This window comes from Arachis stenosperma, chromosome 9 (assembly GCF_014773155.1).
Source record: "Arachis stenosperma cultivar V10309 chromosome 9, arast.V10309.gnm1.PFL2, whole genome shotgun sequence".
Lineage (NCBI taxonomy): Eukaryota > Viridiplantae > Streptophyta > Magnoliopsida > Fabales > Fabaceae > Arachis > Arachis stenosperma.
The window spans coordinates 106,818,646-106,841,581 of NC_080385.1; the positions used below are offsets into that span (position 1 = coordinate 106,818,646).

The window sequence follows — 22,936 nt, forward strand, 5'->3', positions numbered from 1 at the left end:
TTTTTATTATTTATTTCCTATTTTATTCCAATAATCACAATTACCCTTTAATCTGCCTAAATGAGATTTACAAGGTGACCATAGCTTGCTTCATACCAACAATCTCTGTGGATTCGACCCTTACTCACGTAAGGTTTATTACTTGGACGACCCAGTACACTTGCTGGTTAGTTGAACGGAGTTGTGAAATCAGCTGCTGCCCCTTAGAAGCCTTCATCTCAAAATAATTAGAACATGGATCACAATTTCGTCCACCAAGAAACCTCTAGAAAGAGGAATGGAAAGACAATTGCTTCCACCTCCGAGTCATGGGAGATGGAGAGGTTCATCTCAAAGGTCCATCAAGACCACTTCTATGAAGTTGTGGACAAGAAGAATGTGATCCCCGAGGTCGCCTTCAAGCTCAAAAGGAACAAATATCCGGAGATCCGACATGAGATAAGGAGAAGAGGATAGGAAGCTCTCACCAATCCAATTCAACAAGTCAGAATCTTAATGGTTCAAGAGTTCTCTGCTAATTCATGGATCACCAAGAACCATGATCAAAGTATGAACCCGAACCCAAAGAATTGGCTCACAATGGTTCGGGGGAAATACTTAGATTTCAGTCTGGAAAATGTGAGGTTGGCGTTCAACTTGCCAATGATGCAAGGAGATCTTCATCCTTTCACAAGAAGGGTCAACTTTGATCAAAGGTTGGACCAAGTTCCCATGGACATCTGTATGGAAGTAGCCCAATGGAAGAAAGACTCCAAAGGCAAGCCAGTTCAACTAAGAAGGCTTGACCTTAAGCGTGTGGCTAGAGGATGGTTGGAGTTCATCCAACGCTCTATCATTCCTACTAGCAACCGATCCGAAGTAACTATGGATCGGGCTATCATGATCCATAGCATCATGATTGGAGAGGAAGTGGAAGTTCATGAGATCATACCTCTAGAACTGTACAAAGTGGCTGACAAGCCCTCCACTTTGGCAAGGTTAGCCTTTTCTCATCTCATTTGTCACCTATGCAATTTAGCTGGAATTGTCATAGAGAAAGACATCCTCATTGAAGAGGACAAGCCCATCACTAAAAAGAGGATGGAGCAAACAAGAGAGCCCACTCATGGACCTCAACAAATGCATGAGAAAGTCCCTCATCAAGAAATCCCTGAGATACCTCAAGGGATGCATTTTTCTCCACACAACTATTGGGAACAACTCAACACTTCTCTAGGAGATTTGAGATCCAATATGGAGCAACTAAGGATGGAGCACCAAGAAGCATTCCATCATCCTCCATGAAATTAGAGAAGACCAAAGAGCCATGAGGGAAGAACAACAAAGGCAAGGAAGAGACATTGAGGAACTCAAACACTCCATAGGATCTTCAAAAAGGAGAACTAGCCGCCATCACTAAGGTGGACCCGTTCTTTAATTCCCTTGTTATTTGTTTTTCTGTTTTTCGATTTTTTATGCTTTATGTTTGTCTATGTTTGTGTCTTTATTACATGTTCATTAGTGTCTAGTGTCTATGCCTTGAAAATATGAATGTCCCATAAATCCTTCACCTTTCTTAAATGAAAAATATTCCTAATTACAAAAGAACAAGAAGTACATGGATTTCGAATTTTATCTTGAAATTAGTTTAATTATTTTGATGTGGTGGCAATACTTTTTGTTTTCTGAATGAATGCTTGAACAGTGCATATTTTTTATAGTGAAGTTTATGAATGTTAAAATTGTTGGCTCTTGAAAGAATAATGAAAAAGGAGAAATATTATTGATAATCTGAAAAATCATAAAATTCATTCTTGAAGCAAGAAAAAGCAGTGAAAAACACAAGCTTGCGAAAAAAAAAGAAAAAAGAAAAAACAAGCAGAAAAAGCCAATAGCCCTTTAAACCAAAAGACAAGGGTAAAGAGGATCCAAGGCTTTGAGCATCAGTGGATAGGAGGGCCCAAAAGAATAAAGTCCTGGCCTAAGCGGCTAAATCAAGCTGTCCCTAACCATGTGCTTGTGTCATGAAGGTCCAAGTGAAAATCTTGAGACTAAGTGGTTAAAGTCATGATCCAAAGAAAAAGAGTGTGCTTAAGAACTCTGGACACCTCTAACTGGGGACTCTAGCAAAGCTGAGTCACAATCTGAAAAGATTCACCCAGTTATGTGTCTGTGGGATTTATGTATCCGGTGGTAATACTGGAAAACAAGATGCTTAGGGTCATGACCAAGACTCATAAAGTAGATGTGTTCAAGAATTAACATACTGAACTAGGAGAATCAATAACACTATCTAAATTCTGAGTTCCTAATGGATGCCAATCATTCTGGACTTCAAAGGATAAAGTGAGATGCCAAAACTGTTCAGAGGCAAAAAGCTACTAGCCTCGCTCATCTAATTGGGACTAAGTTTCATTGATATTTTGAGATTTATTGTATATTCTCTTTTTTTTATCCTTTTTTGTTTTCAGTTGCTTGGGGACAAGCAACAATTTAAGTTTGGTGTTGTGTTGACCGGATAATTTATACGCTTTTTGGCATTGTTTTTAATATGTTTTAGTTACTTTTTAGTATATTTTTATTAGTTTTTATGCAAAAATCACATTTCTGGACTTTACTATGAGTTTGTGTGTTTTTCTGTGATTTCAGGTATTTTCTGGCTGAAATTGAGGGACCTGAGCAAAAATCTGATTCAAAGGCTAAGAAAGGACTGAAGATGCTGTTGGATTCTGACCTCCCTGCACTCGAAGTGGATTTTCTAGAGAAAAAGAAACCCAATTGGCGCGCTCTCAGTTGCGTTGGAAAGTAGACATCTTGGGCTTTCCAGAAATGTATAATAGTCCATACTTTGCCTGAGATTTGATGGCCCAAACGGGCATCCAAACGCTCACCAGAGACCTTTTTCTGGCGTAAAACGCCAGAACTGGCACCAAAGCTGGAGTTAAATGCCCAAACTGGCAGCAAAACTTGCGTTTAAACTCCAAGAAGAGCCTATGCACGTGAAAGCTTCAATGCTCAGCCCAAACACACACCAGGTGGGCCCCGGAAGTGGATTTTTGCACTATCTACACTTAGTTACTCATTTTCTGTAAATCTAGTTTACTAGTTTAGTATAAATAGCACTTTTTACTATTGTGTCATATCTTTAGATCATTTTTGAGATGATCTTTGGATCACTTTTGATCTCTTGATCACGTTTGGGGGCTGGCCATTCGGCCATGCCTGGACCTTCATCACTTTTGTATTTTCAACAGTGGAGTTTCTACACCTCATAGATTAAGGTATGGAGCTTTGCTGTTTCTCATGAAGTAATGCAAAGTACTATTGTTTTTTTATTCAATTCATGCTTATTCTTGTTCTAAGATATTCACTCGTGCTTCAACCTGATGGATGTGATGATCCGTGACACTCATCATCACCCTCCCTTATGAACACGTGCCTGACAACCACCTCCGTGTGTGTCTCTTGGCCTCCTGGTTCACGACTTATGAGCGGATAATTTATACGCTTTTTGGCATTATTTTTAGTATGTTTTAGTTAGTTTTTATTGTATTTTTATTAGTTTTTATTTAAAATTCACTTTTCTGGACTTTACTATGAGTTTGTGTGTTTTTCTGTGATTTCAGGTATTTTCTGGCTGAAATTGAGGGACCTGAGCAAAAATCTGATTCAGAGGCTGAAAAAAGGACTGCAGATGCTGTTGGATTCTAACCTCTCTATATTCGAAGTGGATTTTCTGGAGCTATAGAAGCCCAATTGGCGCGCTCTCAATTGCGTTGGAAAGTAGACATCCTGGGCTTTCCAGAAATATATAATAGTCCATACTTTGCTCGAGATTTGATGGCCCAAACCGGCATTCCAAATCAGCTCAAGACTGCCCGGCGTTAAACGCCGGAACTGGCACAAAAGTGGGAGTTAAACGCCCAAAATGGCACAAAAGCTGGCGTTTAACTCCAAGAAAAGTCTCTACACATGGAAACTTCAATGCTCGTCCCAAGCACACACCAAGTGGGCCCGAAAGTGGATTTTTGCTATTGTATTTTCATCTGGGTAGCTATCTTCGAGTAGTCTTATGCTATCTTAGATCTTGGGGCTGGCCTCACGGCCATGCCTAGACCTTGTTCTTATGTATTTTCAACGGTGGAGTTTCTACACACCATAGATTAAGGTGTGGAGCTCTGCTGTACCTCGAGTATTAATGCAATTACTAGTGTTCTTCTATTCAATTCAGCTTATTCTTGTTCTAAGATATTCATTCGCACCCAAGAACATGATGAATGTGATGATTATGTGATGCTCATCATCATTCTCACTTATGAACGCGTGCCTGACAACCACTTCCGTTCTACATGCAAACAAGGCTTGAATGTTTATCTCTTGGATTCCTTAATCAGAATCTTCGTGGTATAAGCTAGAATGGATGGCGGCATTCTTAAGAATCTGGAAGGTCTAAACCTTGTCTGTGGTATTCTGAGTAGGATTCAGGGATTGAATGACTGTGACGAGCTTCAAACTCGCGATTGTGGGGCGTTAGTGACAGACGCAAAAGAATCACTGGATTCTATTCCGACATGATCGAGAACCGACAGATGAATAGCCGTGCTGTGACAGAGCGCGTTGAACATTTTCACTGAGAGGACGGGACTGTAGCCATTGACAATGGTGTTGCCCAACATACAGCTTGCCATGGAAAGGGGTAAGAAGGATTGGATGAAGACAGTAGGAAAGCAGAGAGACGAAAGGGACAAAGCATCTCCAAACGCTTATCTGAAATTCTCACCAATGAATTACATAAGTATCTCTATCTTTATTTTATGTTTTATTTATCTTTTAATCATTAATCCTCCATAACCATTTGAATTCGCCTGACTGAGATTTACAAGATGACCATAGCTTGCTTCATACCAACAATCTCCGTGGGATCGACCCTTACTCGCGTAAGGTTTATTACTTAGACGACCCAGTGCACTTGCTGGTTAGTTGTGCGAAGTTGTGATAAAGAGTTGAGATTGCAATTGAGCATACCATGTTGATGGCGCCATTGATGATCACAATTTCGTGCACCAAGTTTTTGGCGCCGTTGCTGGGGATTGTTTGAGTTTGGACAACTGACGGTTCATCTTGTTGCTTAGATTAGGTATTTTTCTTCAGAATTTTTAAGAATGAATTCTAGAGTTTCAAGGTGATGTTCTTATCATCACAAAAGCTGATTGATTCTCATCAATTTAGCTGTTGAATGTAATGTCCTGCTGAAGCTTGGCTAGCCATGTCTAATTTCATTAGACTAAAGCTTTAGACTAACATTGCATGATTCCTGGAATTCTCATTAAGAATTTTGATATCCTTATTTTCTTTTCCACTTAATTATCGAAAAAAATCCAAAAAAAATTATAAAATCTTAAAATCAAAAGTATTTTTATGTTTCTTGTTTGAGTCTAGTGTCTAATTTTAAGTTTGGTGTCAATTGCATGTCTTTATTCCTCTAATTTTCGAAAATTACATGCATTGTGTTCTTCATTGATCTTCAAGTTGTTCTTGATGATTTCCTTGATCTGATCTTTAAATTCTCTTGTCTTGAGTGTTTTGTTGTTTCTCATATACATTCTCAATTTGTTAGTGTCAGTAGTATACAAACTTCTACGTTTGGTGTCTTGCATGCATTGTTTATTTGATTTTAGTTGCATTTTGATTATTCCTCATCATTAAAAATTCAAAAAAATTTTAATTTGTGTCTTTGCAAGTCAATAATACAAAGAATTGAAGATTCAGAACATGCAGCAGAGGAATTACACAGAAAAAGCCGGGCGTTCAAAACGCCCAGTGAGGAAGGAAAAATGGCGTTTAAACGCCAGCCAGGGTACCTGGCTGGGCGTTTAACGCTCAAAAGGGTAGCATTTTGGGCGTTAAACGCCAGAATGGATACCATTCTGGGCGTTTAACGCCAGGTTGGCACAAGAGGGAAGATTTTGTTTTTACTTCAAATTTTTTTCAGGTTTTCATAATTTTTCAAAATCAAATCTTTTTCAAATCATATCTTTTCAATCATATATTTTCAAAATCAATTTCTTTCCATTTTTCAAAAATACTTGCTAACAATTAATGATTTGATTCAATATTTCAAGTATGTTGCCTTTTCTGTTGAGAAAGGTTTAATGTTTGAATCATATCTTTTAAATTTCTTGTTAGCCAAGTCACTAATTTTAAAAATCAAATCTTTTTAAATTGTTTTTCAATCATATCTTTTTAATCACATCTTTTTCAAAATGGTTTTCAATCAATCTTTCTGATTTCTAATTTCAAAATCTTTTTCAAAAATCACTTTATTTCTTTATCAATCTTAGTTTTCGAAAATCATTCATCAAATTTTCAAAATATCTTTTCGAAAATTCTTCCCCTCTTCTCACATCCTTCTATTTATGGACTAACACTCCTCCTCAATGCACAATTAGAACTCTATCCCTCTTGATAAGTTCGAATTCTTCTACCTCCTCCTTCTATTCTTCTTTTCCTCTGACACCTCAAGGAATCTCTATCCTGTGACATAGAGGATTCCATACTTTCTTGTTCTCTTCTCTTTCATATGAGCAGGAGCAAAGACAAAAGCATTCTTGTTGAGGCTGACCCTGAACCTGAAAGGACCTTGAAGCGAAAGCTATGAGAAGCTAAAGCACTACTCTCTGTAGAAGACCTAACAGAAATCTTCAAACAAGAAGAAGACATGGCAGCTGAAAATAACAACAATGCCAACCATGCAAGGAAGGTGCTGGGTGACTTTACTGTACCTACTCCCGACTTCTATGGGAGAAGCATCTCTATCCCTGCTATTAAAGCAAACAACTTTGAGCTTAAGCTTCAATTAGTTTCTCTAATGCCATAGAATTGCAAGTTCCATGGACTTCAATTGGAAGATCCTCATCAGTTTTTAGCTGAATTCTTGCAAATCTGTGACACTGTCAAGACCAATGGGGTTGACCCTGAGGTCTACAGACTTATGCTATTCCCTTTTGCTGTAAGAGACAGAGCTAGGATATGGTTGGACTCACAACCTAAAGAAAGTCTGAACTCTTGGGAAAAGCTAGTTAATGCCTTCTTGGCAAAGTTCTTTCCACCTCAAAAATTAAGTAAGCTTAGAGTGGAAGTCCAAACCTTCAGACAGAAGGAAGGTGAATCCCTCTATGAAGTTTGGGAAAGATACAAACAATTGATCAGAAAGTGCCGTCCTGACATGCTTTCTGAATGGAGCATCATAGGTATCTTCTATGATGGTCTGTCTGAACTGTCCAAGATGTCATTGGACAGCTCTGCTGGAGGATCTCTTCATCTGAAGAAGACGCCTGCAGAAGCTCAAGAACTCATTGAAATGGTTGCAAATAACCAATTCATGTACACTTCTGAAAGGAATCATGTGAACAATGGGACGAATCAGAAGAAAGGATTTCTTGAGATTGATACTCTGAATGCCATATTGGCTCAGAACAAAATATTGACTCAGCAAGTCAATATGATTTCTCAAAGTCTGTCTGGAATGCAAGCTGCACCAGGCAGTACTAAGGACGCTTCATCTTAAGAAAAAGCTTATGATCCTGAGAACCCATCAATGGAAAAGGTGAATTACATGGAAGAACCCTATGGAAACACCTATTGATGACAAGTAATCTTAGCCTAGTTTCATTAGCCTTTTTCTTTGTTTTCGCTAGGTTTTATGCACTTTCTTGCATTCTAAGTAAGTAATTTGGAATTAAAATGCATGACTTCTTTAAATCAAACAACCACCATTTAATTGATGCTAAATCATGAGGTTTGGGCTAAAATTAATTGATTTTTAATGATTTATAAACCTTGTGAATTTGGTGATACTTTGATTGGTTGTTTTGATTAATTGTAGGTGAAGAAAAGAAGAAAACAAGAAAGCGTGGCTTAAGAAGTGTGGCTCAAGGAAAAGAAAAGTGTGGCAAAGAATATGAGGAAGCGTGGCACATGGAAGGAGGGAAGCCACAATGCTCTCCCCAAGATTCCAAGGAAGCAACGTTTCAATGCTCCGCTCACCTTGTGAGCTGAGCACAATTTGAAGCCAAGAAACAAGGAAAGGAAAAACAATGCTCAGCTCACCAAGGGAGCATTATCGGGCATTCATCAAAAGAAATTCAAGGGAATTATTTGCCAAATGCCTTCTCCAAGAGTCGAACCAAGAACCAAGGGGGAGTGGGGAAGCGCTACTCACAAGGAAAATAAGCCAAGAATTGGCCAAATGCATTCCTCAAGGTTCGAACCAAGCACCTCAAGGAAGAGAAGAGAGAAAAGCGTTACTTCCCTCACAAAGAAAAGAAACCAGCGCATGCTTCCCTCAAGTTTCGAACCAAGGACCTCCCTTGGAAGCTCCAATGCTCAGCTCACTTGGAGAGCTGAGCGCTACTCCTTGGTGCATCACACAAGAGCTTGGCACGGGCCAAAGGAAATGAGCGCGCAACAATTTGTCACGGCCAAGGAGCAAGACGCGCACAAGGCATGCATGCAAGGCCCCAATGCTTAGCTCACCTTGTGAGCTGAGCATTACCCTGATGCCTTCCCCAGCATAGCACGCTATGCAAGGATCGCCACAAAAAGGCCTCAATGCTCAGATCCCCATTTGAGCTGAGCATCCTCTTGGAAGCAAATTCTCCATGGGCTGAAAATTGAATTAAAAATCCAACTTAATTCATTTCTTCACCAAATCAAAAGCCCATCCAAATTCCAAAATCCAAGAATAGAAAGTGTATAAATAGAAGCTAGTTTGATTTAGTTAGGACTTTTAGAATCACTTTTAAAATTTTCTTTTAATTTCCATTTTCATTTTTGAACTTTTACTTTGGAATTTAGTTCTTAGAGAATTGGGAAAGAGAATTGATCTCTCTTCTTCCTTGTTCTTGCTTGAGCACTCTTTACTTTGTACTTTGGATCTTGGGTGAAGAATTGAAGAACTTCTGTTTCAATCTCACCTTGAGATTCCTTGCTTTAAATTTTCTGCATAATTGAATTTCAATTTCCATTCACTGCTTCATCTTCTACTCTTTCTGCAATTTACTTTCCTTTATTTCTTTTGCAATTGTTCTTGTTGGATCAAGGAAGGATTTGAGATCTAGACTTGTTTTCTAGTCTCTTCCACTCCTGAGATCTTCAACCCTCTTTTAAATTGCTGCAAATTAAGCATTGCTCACTTTTTGTTCTTAAATTGTCAAAGCATTCTTACTCTTCTGTTTGAGATCTACCTTAATTCAATTCATCTTCTACTTGTTTATTTATTGTAATTCACTTGTTCTTGTTTAAATTCTGCAATCCCAATTCTCAATCCCTTTTATAATTCAAGCAAATTCACATTTCTTGCACTTTAAGTTTCAGCCATTTATATTTCTTGCAATCTAAGTTTCTGCACTTTATATTACTTGCACCTTAAGATTCAGCTTCTTTACTTTATTTGCCCTTTAATTTACTGCAATTCTTCCCTTCTCCTTTACATTTCAAGCAATTTAGCTTCCGTTAATCACAAACAATCAACCAATACTTGATTCGCTTGACTAAATCAACCATTAAACTAAAATTGCTCAATCCTTCAATCCCTGTGGGATCGACCTCACTCATGTGAGTTATTATTACTTGATGCGACCCGGTACACTTGCCGGTGAGTTTTGTGTTGGATCATTTTCCACACATCAAGTTTTTGGCGCCGTTGCCGGGGATTGAATTTGATTGACAATGATTAAGTGAAGTGGAGATCTAGATCAAGCATTTTTTTTATTTTCTGTTTCTTTATTTTCCGTTGATGACACACTAACTGTTTGAATTTTTGCTTAAGCTAACTCAAACTTCATTCTAGCAATAGATTGAAGTGTCACTATTTTTTTTTTGTGTTTCTTATGTTTTGCTTGTATGTCAGATACAAGAAGAACTATACCTAACTCTCATGAACAAGACGAACGCACTCTCAGGAGATTGAGAAGAGCTGAGAGAGGGAAAAACATTGTTGGAGAAGAAGAGTCTGAAGAAGAATTCCAGGACATGGAGGAACAGTCAAATAATCCACCAAATCAACAAGGAGGAGCAGCCAATAACAACAACAATCCACCACAAAGGAGAGTTTTGGCTTCCTATACATTTGCAAATCCTAGACATTGTGGGAGTAGCATTCTTACCCCAAATGTTAATGCAAATAACTTTGAACTGAAGCCACAGCTCATCACCTTAGTTCAAAACAATTGTTCTTATGGAGGAGAACCACTTGATGATCCAAATCAACACTTGTCTACTTTCTTGAGGATTTGTGACACGGTCAAAACCAATGGAGTGCATCCTGACATCTACAAGTTGCTATTATTCCCATTTTCTCTCAGAGACAAAGCTACTCAATGGTTGGAATCCTTCCCAAGGGACAGCATAGACAACTGGGATGATTTAGTGAGCAAGTTCCTTGCCAAATTTTACCCACCTCAGAGAGTTATTAGATTTAAGACTGAAGTACAAATATTCACACAAATGGACGCTGAACCTTTGTATGAGGCATGGGAACAGTACAAGGTTCTAATCAGGAAATGTCCTCCTGAAATGTTCAATGAGTGGGAGAGATTGCAAAATTTTTATGAAGGCTTGACACTGAAATCTCACGAGGCCCTGGATCATTCAGCAGGAGGTTCTGTGTAACTCATGAAGACTGCAGAGGAAGCTCAAAATCTCATTGATATGGTGGCTAACAACCAGTACTTCTTTGCTCACCAAAGGCAAAACCAACCATCACAAAGGAAAAGAGTGATGGAGTTGGAAGGAGTGGACACAATCCTGGCTCAAAACAAAATGATGTAGCAGCAAATTCAACAACAATTTGAGCAAATTGCCAAGAGGATTGATAGCCTCCAAGTTGCAGTAGTTAACACAAGCCAACCATCAACCACATGAGGGCAAAATGAAGAAACTCAAGAGGAGCAACAGCAAGAACAAGTCCAGTACATGCACAACCAAAATTCTGGACCAAATGAAGTCTATGGTGATACTTACAATCCCTCATGGAAGAACCACCTCAACCTCAGATGGGGAGACAACCACAATCAGACTCAGCAGCAATGGCAAAGAAACTCAAACCAAAACAGTTGGAAAAACACAAACCAAAACAACCAACAGAATAATAACCAAACCACATATAGAAAACCACAAAACACCTATCCCAATTCTAACCATCATCCATCCAATAACCAAGCCTCTAACCAAAATACTTACTCTCAACCCTCAACACCCCACAATCAACCAATCCCACAAGACTCACAAAGGATTACCAACTTGGAGCTCTTAATGGAAAAAATGATGAAACACCAAGAGATGACATTAAGGAACCAGGAAGCCTCTATGAAAAATATGGAAAGGCAAATTGGACAACTCTCCAAGAAGATTACCATTGAAAGACCATCAAGCTCACTACCAAGTGACACCATTCCTAATCTAAAAGAGGAGTGCAAGGCAATACAGCTAAGGAGTGGAAAGATCTTGGTGAAGAATGAAGAAGCAACTAAAAAGCCAAAGGAAAGTGATAAGAAACAAGCTGAAGAAGAGGCATCCAATGATAAAGAGGTAACAGCAAGCAAGCAGACCTCAGATCAGCCTCAAGAAAAGGAAGGCCAGCCACCAAAATCAAGAAAAGAGAAGGAAGCAATGAGAGAGCCAACCAAGGAACAAAGGCAGGAAGTGAACTTCACACCCCCACTGCCATATCCTCAAAGGTTCAACAAGGAGACTAAGGACCAAAACTTCTCAAAATTTCTTGAAGTCTTTAAGAAGTTGGAGATCAATATTCCCTTAGCTGAAGCACTTGAGCAAATGCCCCTGTATGCAAAGTTCTTGAAATAACTTATCAACAAGAAGAGGAGTTGGCAAGTTAATGAAACCATACTGCTTACTGAAGAATGCAGAGCACTAATCCAAAAAGGACTTCCCCCTAAACTTGAAGATCCTGGAAGTTACCTTCTACCTTGCACCATTGGTAGTATGACTATCAACAAGGCAATGTGTGACTTAGGAGCTAGTATCAATCTAATGCCTACATCTCTAGTGAAAAAGTTGTGCATAAAAGAGGTGAAACCAGTGCAAATGTCTCTAGAATTAGTGGACAAGTCAGTAATACGTCCCAGGGGTGTGATTGAGAACCTTCTAGTCAAGGTAGACAGATTCATCTTCCCTGCAGATTTTGTAATCCTAGATTCAGATCAGAATGAGGGTGACTCCATTATACTGGGAAGACCGTTCTTGGCCACTGCTAGGGCCATTATAGATGTAGAGCAAGGAGAATTAACCCTCAGAATGCATGATGAAAGTGTCACCCTGAGTGTACTGCCAGAAACACAGTTCAGTAATGAAAAGAAGGAAGATACAAAAACTGACAGAGAAAATCTGCAATGGAAGGAGGGAATCAGCAAGACAAACAACAGCTGCATTCCCAAGCAAGAGATAGATGATACAGCAGGTCAAAAAGAGGAAAAGACAGTGCAAAATAATAAAGAAGTTCAAAAGGACATTGGAGTGTTGGCAACCAAGAAAAGAAATCTCAAGAAGAAGCCTATTGTCAAAAAAGAAGGATCAACAAAAGGAGGGAAGAAAGACAAGAACAGAATCAAAAAGGGATGGAAGAACAAAAAAATTCCAACATAAGGCCTTTCCAAAGGTAACAAAGTGCAATTGGTTTATCAACAACTGGGAGCAAGTCAACAGACTGATGATTACTATACTGTGAGCAAAATACTCTCACTAGAGCATGCTGAAATAGAGCACCAAGGAACAAAGAAGAAGCTCACAATCAGAGGGGACAAGTTGAGGCATTACAGTCATCAACCACCTTAAAAGAGGGGGTCAATGTCAAGCTAATGACAATAAAAGAGTGCTCCATAGGAGGCAACCCATGCTTTATGATTCCTGCTTGCTTTTGAATTCAATAAAGTGTGATCACTTTAGCATGATTTAGAATTTTTTTGGACACCCTTAACAGATGCATACACTGTTTTGAAATACATGCCAGACTTCTAAGTTTGGTGTGCTGTCAAGCACACCAAAGTTAACAGTTCAAGCATTCTTAAATCATATGCTTAGTCATCTCAGTGAAGTATATGACCAAACATTAAATTTGGTGTCTGCATGTGTACAAATTTTGAGAAAAATCAGCTTTTGTTCAGAAAGTCAAAATCACGCAGAGATGGATCATGCATTGTTTCATTTTAAGAGTTTATGCTAAGAAATAAATTGGCACTTATGATGAAAGTATCAATTGTGACAGATGTTTCTTTTAATTACTGAGCAAGAAATAAATTTGGTGTTCACCAAACCTTGGTTCACTAAGTAAGGGACACAATTGATCTTTCATGACTAAGGACCATAATATAGAATGTAAGCATTCACCACTTTACCACCGTGCTTTAAATGAGTTCTGAAGCATTTCATTTTGATTTAATTAGAAAAGAAGGTTTGAGAAAAAGACAAGAGAAAGGAACGGCTATAACAAGTCAAGAGAAGGGTCACATGTGCCTAGAGAGGTGTGCCAATCTTGGAGAGAAAGAATCTGCATGCTACTCACCTTGAAGGACGAACTACATGCAACCAATGAGAAGAGAATCCTTGTCAATTCCCAAGAAAACATGTAAGCCATTCATCTCGTGAAGTTGCCATGTTGCTCAATTCAATTTCCACCATTTACAAGCCATGATCGAATCATTCTCCAAGTGTGGTCTTCGTCCAACATCTTGATATCTGCCTATAAATAAGTTAAGGCACCTCTTGCATCATACGTACCTACAAGCCTTCCTTACAAACAGAAGCCTTTGTTTCCACATTGTGCCATCCTATAAACACACACCACTCCCCTCTTAACAGTAATATTTCTTTCTTCAATCTCTTTACACCACAAAACCGTGCCTAAACCAACCTCAAATCCACCCTTGTCTTGTATTTTTGATTGCACTCATGGCTTCATTAAGTTCAAGGAGAAGGCCAGGCAAGGAGCCCCTGGTAGCCGAACCCCCAGCTTATGATGCAAAAAGGTTCAGATCTCAATTTCATGAAAGAAAATACCATAAATTCATGAAAACAAAGCTCATCATGCATGAAAGGGGTTTTGAGCTTAGGGACGAGGAATACCCCATCATGAAGCAAATCACCAGGGAAAGAAGGTGGGATCTTCTATGTGACCCCCTCCCCATGATTAGTGCAGTCATGATCAGGGAGTTCTATGCAAATGCTGTGAAGGAAAGTAAAGATAGCATCCTTTACAAAAGCTATGTTAGAGGAAGTGAAGTAGATTTCAGTCCAGCATCTATTACAAGGGCCTTGAAGTTGAGAACTATAACTTATGACGAGCCCAGCTATGAGTACAGATTGCAGAGAGAAAATGACCCGGATGAAATCTTACAAGGGATATGCTTAGAAGGCACAGACTGGGAGAGAGATTCGAAAGGAGTCCCAAGCAGCTTGAAAAGAATAAATCTCATCCCTGAGGCAAAGGGGTGGTATGAGATAGTGAGGAGATCCATACTCCCTACTGGAAACACCTCAGGGGTCACAATCAAGCGAGCACTCTTTACATACTGTATCTTACATGGAGGAGAAATCAACCTTGCACAACTCATATCCGATAGTATTCAAGAGATAGCTGAGAGCACAACCAAATCTACTAGGCTCGGCCATCCGAGCACAATTTTAAGGTTGTGTAATAAAGCTGGAGTGATCTTTGAAGATGAGGATACAGAGAAAGTAAGAAGAGGATCAGGAATCACAAAGAGAACCATGGAAGGAATTGTTGAGGATGATGATCAAGAGGAAGGACCCCAAAGAAGAAGAAGATATGCAAGCAAGGTTGGAGTACTTAACCCACAGCATGCCAACACTAAATCCACAAATCAAACCATTTGAGCAGTGCCAAGAACTTAGAGACCGCCAGGCAGCAAAGTCTCATGGTTATACCGAGGTAATACTTCAAAGATTAGAGGACGTTGGACTTTCAGGTTTCACGGATCCTGTCTGGGATATAAGATGTCCTCGTGAAGAAGCTTGTGACTACTCCAAGCTCAAGAAAAGGAAGAAGGGAAAATCCAGCAAATCCAAAAGAATAGAAATGCCTGACAAATAGAGGTGGTGAAGTTTCCTTTTACTATTACTTAAATAAGGAAGATGCATGTCTGAAACATGACATGCCTCCAATTGCTTCATGTTCTATTATTTCTTTTATTTACATTAGTAGTTAGTTAAGAATAAGCAATCTGCATAATAATTGTCATCATTCATTAGCTTGAATTTTGTTTTGTTTCCCTTGCTGTTTGAATAAAAGAGAGATATTTGACTTAGAAAAGTAATTGTTCAATGTTGCAAAAGTTAGAATGAAAGTTAGTGGTGGTATGTGCTTGATTTAATTGATAGCTCATAGAATAAATGCTGCAAAATGACTTGTTACTTGAAGCCTAAGCTAGTTTGCTGCTATGATTTCTCAATTAATGAAAGTCCCTTGGAAATAAAATCAAAACAAAAAGAAAAAGAAGAAGAAAAGCCAAAAGTTGGCAAAGAAATAAGGCTAGACACCAATAGCTTTGACCCTAGGACATATGCCTGTGGTGTTATATGCTTGGACAAGTAAGTTCTAAGGAGTATTTTAAAACTTGGCAACTTAGATCAACTGATTTGGGATTGCCAATTGAAAGTCCACAATAAAGAGCAACCTAGTTACAAAACAGTTAGTTATCCAAAGAGATGCTGGGCATCAATGATCCTAGGAAGCAAAAGTGAGCCATGTGTCTGTGGTGAAGAAATGTTGAGTGAAATTAAGCCAAAGGCCACTGCAACATTTGCCACCAAGTCTTCAATAAGTAATAAGCTCTTTATACAAAAGAAAGAAGAAAAGCTAACAAGGGAAATGAGCAAAAAGTAAGGCATTGTAGCAGCAATCTTAGTAAACCACTAAGGAAACATTGTTTGTTTTGACAGCAAGTAATAAATGAGCTACTTTTGATCTGCATAAAACCCCATAAGCCAAATTCAACTATCAGCTTAACAAGGACATATATACTTATCTATTTCATTCTATCTTCTCTTATGTTTGATGCTTGCTTGGGGACAAGCAAATTTTAAGTTTGGTGTTGTGATGACAAGTCATCTTAGCCTAGTTTCACTAGCCTTTTTCTTTGTTTTCACTAGGTTTTATGCACTTTCTTGCATTCTAAGTAAGTAATTTGGAATTAAAATGCATGACTTCTTTAGATCAAACAACCACCATTTAATTGATGCTAAATTATGAGGTTTGGGCTAAAATTAATTGATTTTTAATGATTTATAAACCTTGTGAATTTGGTGATACTTTGATTGGTTGTTTTGATTAATTGTAGGTGAAGAAAAGAAGAAAACAAGAAAGCGTGGCTTAAGAAGTGTGGCTCAAGAAAAAGAAAAGTGTGGCAAAGAATATGAGAAAGCGTGGCACATGGAAGGAGGGAAGCCACAATGCTCTCCCCAAGATTCCAAGGAAGCAACGTTTCAATGCTCCGCTCACCTTGTGAGCTAAGCACAATTTGAAGCCAAGAAACAAGGAAAGGAAAAACAATGCTCAGCTCACCAAGGGAGCATTATCGGGCATTCATCAAAAAAAATTCAAGGGAATTATTTGCCAAATGCCTTCTCCAAGAGTCGAACCAAGAACCAAGGGGGAGTGGGAAAGCACTACTCACAAGGAAAATAAGCTAAGAATTGGCCAAATGCATTCCTCAAGGTTCGAACCAAGCACCTCAAGGAAGAGAAGAGAGAAAAGCGTTACTTCCCTCACAAAGAAAAGAAACCAGCGCATGCTTGATGGAGTGCAGAAGCTGGTGAATTAAAAATTTATTAAAATGGTTACGTTGCAAGTATAGTTCTTAACTCACCAAAAATCTGCCTATCAATTTAGAAATATGTCACAGAAAGTTTAAATTAAAATTACTGGGAGTTTTAAGTCCCAGGTCGTCTCCCAACGAGTTGCAGAAAAGTGTGCTGTTTTATTAATCAGATATTCCAAAAAGTTGAGCTAAGTAAATTGGGATTTAAATTGAGGGATTTTAAATAATATAAATAAAAGCCTTGACTGGGAATTGATTGGTTAGAATCTCTATCATTGACAGAATTGATTTTTAAGATTGATTTATAATTAATGGTTGCTCTGTTTGGTTATCCCTTACTAGGTAAGGGAAAGTCAAACAAATGGGAATGTGATGAGCGGATAATTTATACGCTTTTTGGCATTATTTTTAGTATGTTTTTAGTGTATTTTAGTTAGTTTTTATTATATTTTTATTAGTTTTTAGTTAAAATTCACTTTTCTGGGCTTTACTATGAGTTTGTGTGTTTTTTTGTGATTTTAGGTATTTTCTGGCTGAAATTGAGGGTCATGAGCAAAAATCTGATTCAGAGGCTGAAAAGGACTGCAGATGTTGTTGGATTCTGACCTCCCTGCACTCGAAGTGGATTTTCTGGAGCTACAGAAGCCCAATTGGCGCGCTCTCAACGGCGTTGGAAAGTAGACATCCTGGGCTTTCCAGCAATGTATAATAGTCCATACTTTGTCCGAGATTTGATGGCCTAAACTGGCGTTGCAAATCAGCTTCAGAATTCCCAGCGTTTAACGCTGGAACTGGCATAAAAATTGGAGTTAAACGCCCAAACTGGCATAAAAGCTGGCGTTTAACTCCAGAAAAAGTCTCTACACATGAAAGCTTCAATGCTCAGCCCAAGCACACACTAAGTGGACCCCGGAAGTGGATTTTTACGTCATTTACTCATTTATGTATACCCTAGGTTACTAGTTCACTATTAATAGGATCTTTTGACATTGTATCTAGACCTCATGGCACTTTACACGTTTCTCATTGTATCTTCTACAGCATGAGTCTCTAAACCCCATGGTTGGGGGTGAGGAGCTCTGCTGTGTCTTGATGGATTAATGCAATTACTACTGTTTTTCATTCAATCATGCTTGCTTCCATTCTAAGATATCACTTGTTCCTAAACCTGATGAATGTGATGATCCGTGACACTCATCATCATTCTCAACTATGAACGTGTGCCTGACAACCACCTCCGTTCTACCTTAGATTGAGTAGATATCTCTTGGATTCTTTAATCAGAATCTTCGTCGTATAAGCTAGAATTGATGGCGGCATTCAAGAGAATCCTGATGAGCGGATAATTTATACACTTTTTGGCATTGTTTTTAGTATGTTTTTAGTAGTTTTAGTTGAGTTCTTAGTATATTTTTATTAGTTTTTAGTTAAAATTCACTTTTCCGGACTTTACTATGAGTTTGTGTGTTTTTCTGTGATTTCAGGTATTTTCTGGCTGAAATTGAGGGACCTGAGCAAAAATCTGATTCAGAGACTGAAAAGGACTGCAGATGCTGTTGGATTCTGACCTCCCTGCACCCGAAGTGGATTTTCTGGAGCTACAGAAGCCCAATTAGCGCGCTCTCAACGGCGTTGGAAAGTAGACATCCTGGGCTTTCCAGCAATATATGATAGTTCATACTTTGCCCAAGATTTGATGGCCCAAACCGGCGTTCAAAGTCACCTACAGAAATTCCAGCGTTAAACGCCGGAACTGGCACCTAATTGGGAGTTAAACGCCCAAACTGGCATAAAAGCTGGCGTTTAACTCCAAGAGAAGTCTCTACACGAAAATGCTTCATTGCTCAGCCCAAGCACACACCAAGTGGGCCCGGAAGTGGATTTTTATGTCATTTACTCATCTCTGTACACCCTAGGCTACTAGTTTTCTATAAGTAGGACCTTTTACTATTGTAATAGATATAGAGAGTCTTTTGATCATGTTTTGATGATTGAACTCAATTTGGGAGGCTGGCCATTTGGCCATGCCTAGACCTTGTTCTTATGTATTTTCAACGGTGGAGTTTCTACACACCATAGATTAAGGTGTGGAGCTCTGCTGTACCTCGAGTATTAATGCAATTACTATTGTTCTTCTATTCAATTCCGCTTGTTCTTTGTCCAAGATATCACTTGTTCTTCAATCTGATGAAGGTGATGATTGACACTCATCATCATTCTCACCTATGAACAAGGTGACTGACAACCATTCTTGTTCTACAAGCATCTGAGGCTTAGTGAATATCTCTTGGATTTCTGATTGCATGATGCATGGTTGATCGCCTGACAACCGAGTGCTCGCCTGACAAACGAGCCAGCCATTCCGTGAGATCAGAGTCTTCGTGGTATAGGCAAGAACTGATGGCGGCATTCAAGAGAATCCGGAAGGTCTAACCTTGTCTGTGGTATTCTAAGTAGGATTCAATGATTGAATGACTGTGACGTGCTTCAAACCTGTAACCTGCTGGGCGTTAGTGACAGACGCAAAAGAGGGATTCTATTCCGGTAGGGGAGGGAACCAAACCGGTGATTAGCCGCACTGTGACAGAGTGTATGAGCATTAGCTTTCACTGCGAGGATGGGAGGTAGCCACTGACAACGGTGAAACCCTACACGAGCTTGCCATGGAAAGGAGTAAGAAGGATTGGATGAAGACAGTAGGAAAGCAGAGAGACGGAAGGGAAGGTATCTCCATACGCTTGTCTGAAGCTCTTACACCAATGATATACATAAGTAACTCTATCTTTATCTTTTATGTTATTTTTGTTCATCACCATATCCATTTGAGTCTGCCTGACTGAGATTTACAAGGTGACCATAGCTTGCTTCATACCACCAATCTCCGTGGGATCGACCCTTACTCGCGTAAGGTTTATTACTTGGACGACCCAGTGCACTTGCTGGTTAGTTGTGCGAAGTTGTGTTTATGCCATGGTACTGAGCACCAAGTCTTTGGAGCCATTACTAGGGATTGTTTGTGTTTTGAAAAGTAGTGATCACAATTTCGTGCACCAAGTTTTTGGCGCCGTTGCCGGGGATTGTTCTTGTGTATGGACAACTGACGTTTCATCTTGTTGCTTAGATTAGGCATTTATTTTTTTTCAAAATTTTTGAAGATGAATTCTAGAGTTTCATGATGATTTGCTGAAATCTGGCTGGCTGTAAAGCCATGTCTAATTTCATTGGACCGAGGTTTCAACTTATCATCACAAGAGCTTGTTGATCTTGCTTTTGGAGCAGTGATCTGCTAAGGCTTGGCTGGCCTTTGGCCATGTCTAGTGTTTTGGACCGAAGCTTTCTTTGAAAGCTTGGCTGGCTGTGAAGCCATGTCTAATTCCTGGACCGGAGTCTTAGACTAGCATTGCACTGATTCCTGGGATTCTCATTAAGAATTTTGATATCTTTTTCCACTTAATTTTCGAAAATCACAAAAAAAAAAAAAATTCACAAAATCATAAAAAACCAAAAATATTTGATGTTTCTTGCTTGGGTCTAGTGTCTCATCTTAAGTTTGGTGTCAATTGCATGCATTCATTCATGTGTCTTAAGGATCTTCAAGTAATTCTTGATGATTTCTTACTCTGATCTTTGAATTCTTTTGACTTGAGTGTTTATGTGTCTCATGTAGTGTCAGTAGTATACAAACTGCTAAGTTTGGTGTCTTGCATGCATTGTTATTTGATTCTTGTTGCATTTTGATTATTAAAAATCCAAAAATATTTTTTATTTGTATCTTTTCAAGTCAATAACACAAAGAATTGAAGATTCAGAACATACTGCAGAGGAATTATACAGAAAAAGCTGGGCATTCAAAAATGCCCAGTGAAGAAGGCAGACTGGCGTTTAAACGCCAGCCAGGGTACCTGGTTGGGCGTTTAACGCCCAAAAAGGGTGCATTTTGGGCGTTAAACGCCAGAATGTATACCATTCTGGGCGTTTAACGCCAGGATGGTGCTAGGGGAAGATTTTGTTTTCAAATCAATTTTTTTTCAAGTTTTCAAAGTTTTTCAAAATCAAATCTTTTTCAAATCATATCTTTTCAATCAAATGTTTTCAAAATTAATTTCTTTCCTTCTTCAAAGATACTTACTAACAATTAATGATTTGATTGAACATTTTTTTTGCCTTTTCTGTTAAGGAAGGTTTTATGTTTGAATCATATCTTTTCTTGTTAGGCAAGTCATTAATTTTTCAAAACAAATCTTTTTAAAATGTTTTTCAAAGCATATCTTTTTTAAAATTGTTTTCAAAACATATCTTTTAAAATTGTTTTCAAATCAAACCTTTTCAATCATATCTTCTTAACCACATCTTTTTCAAAATAGTTTTCAATCAAATCTTTTTAATTTCTAATTTCAAAATCTTTTTCAAAAATCACTTGATTTCTTTCTCACTTTTATTTTCGAAAATCAATTAAGTGTTTTTCAAAATGTTTTCAAAATCTTTTCAATTAATTTTCAAAAAAATTACTTCCCTCCTTCTCACATCCTTCTATTTATGGAGTACTACTCCTTCTCAATGCACAATTCGAACCTTATCTAAGTAAAGTTCGAATTCTTCTTCTCCTTCTTCTTTCTATTTCTCTTTTCCTCTGACACCTCAAGGAATCTCTATACTGTGACATAGAGGATTCCACATCTTCTTGTTCTCTTCTTTTTCATATGAGCAGGAGCAGAGACAAAGGCATTCTTGTTGAAGCTGACCCTGAACCCGAAAGGACCTTGAAGAGAAAGCTAAGAGAAGCCAAAGCACAACTCTCTTTAGAGGACCTGACCGAATTCTTCAAAGAAGAAGAAGACATGGCAGCCGAAAACAACAATAATGCAAACAATGCAAGGAAGGTGCTGGGTGACTTTACTGCACCTACTCCTGATTTTTATGGGAGAAGCATCTCTATCCCTGCCATTGGAGCAAACAACTTTGAGCTTAAACCTCAATTAGTTTCTCTAATGCAACAGAATTGCAAGTTCCATGGACTTCCAATGGAAGATCCTCATCAGTTCTTAGCTGAATTCTTGCAAATCTGTGACACAGTCAAGACTAATGGGGTTGACCCTGAGGTCTATAGACTGATGCTATTCCCTTTTGCTGTAAGAGACAGAGCTAGAATATGGTTGGACTCTCAACCTAAAGAAAGCCTGGACTCTTGGGAAAAGCTAGTCAATGCCTTCTTGGCAAAGTTCTTTCCACCACAAAGATGGAGTAAGCTTAGAGTGGAAGTCCAAACCTTCAGACAGAAGGATGGAGAATCCCTCTATGAAGCGTGGGAAAGATACAAACAATTAATCAGAAAATGTCCTTCTGACATGCTTTCTGAATGGAGCATCATAGGTATCTTCTATGATGGTCTCTCTGAACTGTCCAAGATGTCTTTGGATAGCTCTGCTGGAGGATCTCTTCATCTGAAGAAGACGCCTACAGAGGCTCAAGAGCTAATTGAAATGGTTGCAAATAACCAATTCATGTACACTTCCGAAAGGAATCCTGTAAACAATGGGACTAGTCAGAAGAAAGGAGTTCTTGAGATTGACACTCTGAACGCCATTTTGGCTCAGAACAAGATATTGACTCAACAAGTCAATTTGATTTCTCAAAGTCTGTCTGGAATGCAAAATGCACCAAACAGTACTAAGGAGGCTTCATCTGAGGAAGAAGCCTATGATCCTGAGAACCCTTCAATGGAAGAGGTGAATTACCTAGGAGAACCCTATGGTAACACCTATAATTCTTCATGGAGAAATCACCCAAATCTCTCATGGAAGAATCAAGAGAGACCTCAACAAGGTTTCAATAATAATGGTGGAAGAAACAGGTTTAGCAAGGGCAAACCTTTTCCATCATCTTCTCAGCAACAGACAGAGAATCCTAAGCAGAACCCCTCTGACTTAGCAACCATGGTCTCTGATTTAATTAAAACCACTCAAAGTTTCATGAATGTAACAAGGTCCTCCATTAGGAATTTGGAAGGACAAGTGGGACAGCTGAGCAAGAAAGTTACTGAACTCCCTCCTAGTACTCTCCCAAGCAACACAGAAGAAAATCCAAAAGGAGAGTGCAAAGCCATC

The 22,936-nt window shown here is 38.8% G+C and overlaps 1 non-coding gene across 1 annotated transcript; it reads right to left on the reverse strand.

The window, feature by feature from the left end:
• Positions 1–22,075: 22,075 nt before the first annotated feature.
• Positions 22,076–22,183, reverse strand: LOC130953635 (small nucleolar RNA R71). The gene has a single exon (XR_009075798.1). It is a non-coding gene; the product is annotated as a small nucleolar RNA R71 (small nucleolar RNA).
• Between the last annotated feature and the right edge of the window lie 753 nt (positions 22,184–22,936).